Raw genomic sequence first — 6,000 nt, 5'->3', positions numbered from 1 at the left:
AAAAGGCCATAACGCTTTGCACAATTGTTTGATCATTTCTGCAGAAGTGTTTCCTAAAATGGGAATACCTGGGACAAACGGCATGTGTACTTACAGTCTGGACAGATCATGCCCAGTTGGCCTCTATAAGCCGGATTGTCCTACATTCCAACCTACGATGTCTGGAGGTGTTCCTTTTGTTATACTTTTTCCAACTCTGGAGAATGATTTTTTTCTATGTTAATTTATATTTCTTTGATTATGAGTGAGATGGAATGGATTTTTATGTGTTTCTTGGCCATTCGTGTTACCTCTGTGAATTGCCTGTTTATGTTTTTTGCCCACCTACCACTCCCCTGCCATTAGTGTTTTTAACCACTTCAGGACCAGCATTGACTATAGTCGATAGCCACAGATGAACATGCACAGCGACTTTAGCCGGCAGCCATGATATGACTTTTCTAATTTTTCATTTATCAAAATAAAATTGTGAACATTTAAAAATAACATAATGAAAACATATATGTCTATGTTACCTATTCTGATTTACAAGTAAAACTGCCTGTAAAGTAAAAGAAGCTTTCAGTGCTTTAAAGCTTTCCTCATCACACAAGAGCAAAATGGATTCATCGTCAATGCACAGCACTATCGTGGGGACTATGAGTGCCGGCTGTGGGCAAGATTTCCCGGCGGTGAGCGCGGTCCCGAGGTGATTAAGTGCCCCCCTCTTCAGGTCCCTCCATGTATATCAGGCTCAAAAACAGGTTCAAAATACACCTTCACCACTTGAGGCTCCAATATCATTATTTGTTTGAGATGTTCTATTTTATTTAATATATTTTCTTTCATTCTTAATATGAAAAACAGGCTGCCTTTTTAAAGTGGTTCTTTTCTTTTTTTTCCTTCCATCTTATAACGGTTACCATAACAAAGTCATTCTTTTCAATAGTCATTCTTTTGGAGAATATTTAATAAAATGGAAAACACAATGGAATGTTAATGTAACCATTCCTCAAGAAGTTTAGTGCACTACAGTCCCACCGTTGTGTAATCCATGCATGTTTTTGCTAAAGTTGAAATCACAGCTGGGGTATAATTTGGTGCCTAATTTTTGGCATTTATCATTTGATCATTATTAACCATGGGCTTTTCTCATCAATCCAGGGTCCATTTGGACTCCCTTGCTCCCTCAACACAAACCATAGCCTGTGGTGTGGGTTCTGTTGCTGTCCTTTAGTAAAGGAGGACTTGACTCTGTGACTTATGGGAGTCACAGGTTCTGGTTCACTTCTTCTACCTGTTCCCCAGAGCCATAATTTTATTTTATCTTCCCCAGGGAGCTTGCATGTGAAAATATAATTACTCAGAAGTCTCATGGCCTGAGGCAAGACTACAGGGGCAAAGCTTCTTTGGTGTTGGAGCCAGGGCCTGAAACAGGCTAGAGCCGGCCCAGAATAGGCTAGAGATCAGGAAGTCCAAAGCCCAGGAGAGAAATCATTCTGAAGCAAAAGACATCTATGCAAAGCAATCTGCTCCCACAAATGTGAAATGAGATGGAAAAATAGAAGGCACTATGGATCAGCATCGTTCCAATTCTATTTGTGTGTGTGGGTGTTTGTGTCACACAGACTGTCATATAAAGGAAAATAATAATTTACCCAAACCTTAACAGTGGTATCTCTGAGTGAAGTAATTGTAGGTAATTTTACTTTTTTCTCACTATGATTTTCATTATTTTTTAGAAAATTTCTAATTTTTTAACAATAAACCTATATATTTTTTTTATAATCAGAGAAACATGAACACTGTTGTTTTTTTAAAAGCAGTCATTTCTTTCTACATGTCCCAATGTCATCTGTTGAGCAGTAGGGAACTGAGGGGAGTGGGTTTTGATCTCTAAATCCTAATAGGTTGAACCAAGGGAGATGTCTTAGTCTGCTAGAGCTGCCATAACAAAATATTATAGACTGGGTGGCTTAAACAACTGAAATTTATTTTCTCATAGTTCTGGAGGCTGGCAGTCCAAGATCAAGGTGCCAGCAGGGCCCATTTCTGATAAGGACTCTTTTCCTGTCTTGCAGATGACTGCCTTCTTGTGATGTCCTCCCATGGCCTTTCCTAGGTATCTGTATGGAGGGACACCTCTACTACATGGAAGAGGAAGGAGAAGGAGAGAGAATGCACACATGCACACAAGAGTGTGTGTTCTAATGTCTCTTCTTATAAGGACACAAACCCTACTAGATCAGGGCCCCATACTTATGACCTTATTTAACCTTAATTCCTTCCTTACTCCAAATATAGCCACATGAGGGGTTAGGGCTTCACCATATGAATTTGTGGGGGGACACATTCAGTCCAAAACAGAAGGAAAGGGAAAGGATCTATATACCTATGCCAGGCAGTTTCACACATAATCTCATGAAACTCTCATAATAATCTTGTAAGATGGGTGTTTTTCCCCAATGTATATGTAGTAATAGCAACAGTAAAATTTATTAAGTATTTACCATGTGGCAGGCACAGGACTATGGAGGATCCCTGTTAAGTAGTAGAAAAAAGCTTACTGAAATTGTTGCCTGTAGTTATGTGGAAAGTAGAACACACAAGTGATGAACATAGCTATTCAAGTAATAAGATTTTCAAGTGAAGCGTTGGAGGTGTTGGCTGCTTTTTTCTTGATACTTATAGTAAAATGTGAGAGGAGAGACATAAATTGAGGGAAGAACTGCTAAACCAAAAGGAACCAGTGCTTAATGATTCTCAGCCTCTCCAGATGGTAAAAGATGCTAAAATTAAGAAATGGTTCCCAAGCACTGTTAGGAAAGCCTGGCAGAGAGAACTCTAAGGGTGACTGTACAGCCTTTTGTTAAAACCTCAGAAAGATCAAAGGATCAGAGTGGTGTTCAGTCACACAAAGGGCCCTTTCAAGATAATAAAGGTATGACTCGCACAACCTCTGAAATAGTACGGCCTCCAGGAAGCTGAAGAGCTGTGTGTACCTCTGCCATCTTAGGAGTCCAAGATAAAGAAGGGCTTATCTCAAACAAATAGATCTGTGGGTATGTCTTTTTTCTAATAGAGTAAACCCCAGTTAAATCCACCAAAGACTCAAAAAGGTTTAATAAAGTTATTTAAGCAGAAATACCACCAGCTTGGACTGAGACAGAGATAGAACAAAATTTAAGAAGGCTGATGGCCACACAAAATTCTATTGGCAGGAATCAAGCTGATAAACTGCTCAGTTGCAAACATGCACTACCTTTCCTAAAGGGCAGAACCGAGAGACCAAATAGCCTTAAGAACTAATCAAGAAACATTTGTCCAATTGGATTTCAGAATTGCCATGGACCAATGACTCTTTGATGCCTCCTCCCTCATTTTTAAAGGGGCCGCCCCACCATTTTATGTTGGTGATATGGTGGGGTAGATTAATTGTCTTTCATTTTACAGATCAACAGATTGAGAAGAATTTTACCTAAAAGGCTACATCTACACTTGGACCTGATTTAGATGATAAGATTCCATATTTTAAGCAGATGTTGTAATGGGATGAGATTTGGGGGAATGTTGGAAGGGAGTGAATGTATTTCACATGTGGGAGGGACATGAATTATTGGAATTCAAGGGGTGGACTGTGGCAGAAAGACTCTAACGTGGCCTGCTTTCTAAAATGCATGCTCTTGTTTAATCTTTCTCCTCTTGAGTGTGGGCCTGTGACTTCCTTCTAATCAACAGAATATAGCAGGTGTGACAGGATGTCACTTCTCTGATTACATTACACAATCTTGCAAGGTGTCTCCTGCTAGGAGACTTTTTTTCTTTCTACCTTTGATGAAGCAAGTGGTCATGTTGGAGAGTCCCACAATGACAAGCATGATGGTTAATTTTATGTGTCAACTTGGCTGTGCTACAGTGCCCAGATATTTGATCACACATTATTCTAGATGTTTCTGTGAGGGCACTTTTGGATGAAATTAACATTTAAATCAATGGAATTTGAGTAAAGCAGATTGCTCTTTATAATGGGGATGGGCCTCATCCAATCAGTTGAAGACCTGATTAAAATGAAAGACTGGCCTGCCCCAAGAAAGAGGGAATTCTGCCTGCAGACAGCCATGAACTGCAACATAAGCTTTTCTATGGGTCTCCAGCCTGCCATCCCACCATGCATATTTTGAATTTGCCACTTTCCATAATCATGTGAGTCAATTCTTTAAAAATACATCTCTCAGTGTACACACACATGCACTCACCACACACACTCACATTCCATTGGTTCTGTTTGTCTGAAGAACCCTGGTTAATATAGCAAGAAGCCAAGAATGGCCCCTGGTCAACAGCAAGATAGGAACTGAAGCCATTGGTCCAGCAGCCCAGAAGAAATTTAATGCTACCAACAATCACATGAGCTTGGAAGTGGATTATTGCCTAGTTGAGCCTCATATGAGAGTCCCACCCTGGCCAACACCTTGATTGAAGCCATACAGAGGACTGAAGTGAGCCATGCCAACTCCAGACCCATAGAAACTGTGATATAACTGTGCGTTGTTTTAAGCTGCTAAGTTTATGGTAATAGTGTTACATAGCAATAGAAAAGTAATAACAGAGGGTTTGGAAATTTGAGGGTTCCTGTCTACAAACTGAGTGTAACTGACACTCGTTTTTTCTTTCAAGAGCTCTCCTAACTTCCAGTGAGTCAGCCCTGTGTAATGCCTTCTTAGCAGGAATATCCCATGGAAATATTGAAGCATTGTGATATTATAGAAAGAGATTTGGGAGTCATAAAGACCTGGACTTGAATACCACCTCACCATTTACTATCTGTGGAACCTATGGCAAGTCACTTTACCCTCCCACCAAGCATGAACTTCCCTTTCTTTATCTGACATAAAAGCATTTAATAACAGTATCTACTTCTCAAGGTTGTTGTGGGGATTAAACAAAATAATTGATGTGAAGCATGGAGTCTAGTACTTGAAGCAAAGTAAGCACTCAATATGTGAAACTTTTAAAAATAATTTGCAGAGGGTTCCTAAACCTGTAAAACTCCAAAGACAAACACAATTGTCTCTATCTGCCCTGGATCCAGGGCCACTTGGTCATCTGGAGCGACATCTGGTAGTGACATGATAAAGATCTGGTGACCACGGTCACCACTCCTTCCAGATAGAGAAATCCTGGAACTGTCAGACCTAATAAATATTTGCTGAAAGCATACAGGAAAAACAAACAAACAAAGAAAGAAACCAAAATCTCCACTAGATGGCCAGCCCCGTGAAGACAAGGTTTATGTTTGTGGTATTTGCTGCTATATTTCTAGCACTCAGACCAGTGCCTAGAACAAAATAGAAGCTCAATAAATAGCTTCTGAATAAAATAATGAATGAATGAATGAATGAATGACTACCTTGTATGTGGAGCATGAAGAGAAGTATGCTAGGTGTTTTTCCCAATGTGTGGTTCCTCCACCTGAATGGCTCCTTGGAGATTCCTGATAGGAGCCCTGACATCATCCACCCTCAGGCTGAATTATTTCTACTGCTATTCTGAAGAACTGCTAATTTCCCCCAAAGAGAGACAAACAGTTGTGGGAACAGGGGCTCTAGTTATTTCATTAGAGTGAAGTAGATAGGGAAATGCCATTTTTTGAGGACCTACTGGCTATCAGGCACTGCTAAGCTTTTTACAAACATTACTTATCTCATTAATTTCTTCCCTCAATTCTCTGGGTTAGGTATTAATATTACCTCCATTTGGCAAAAGAGATAACTGAAATATAGAGAAGTTATGTGCCCTGCCCAGATCACACACCTAGTAAGTGGCAGAACTAGGTTATGAACTGAGACCTGTCAGACTCCAGAGCCCATGCTCTTCCTACTAAACCAGCATTAGGATCTGGCAGTAGCCACAACCTTTTAGAAAGTCCAAGGGCAGGGGCTTGGACTTATCTTATTTGACTTTGTGCCTTTAAGTTCATAGTGGTTGTGAAATAGTAGAGACTTAATCAATGTTTAATGA

The sequence above is a fragment of the Microcebus murinus genome, chromosome X (genome assembly GCF_040939455.1).
Source record: "Microcebus murinus isolate Inina chromosome X, M.murinus_Inina_mat1.0, whole genome shotgun sequence".
NCBI lineage: Eukaryota > Metazoa > Chordata > Mammalia > Primates > Cheirogaleidae > Microcebus > Microcebus murinus.
This window is presented reverse-complemented; position numbering follows the sequence as displayed.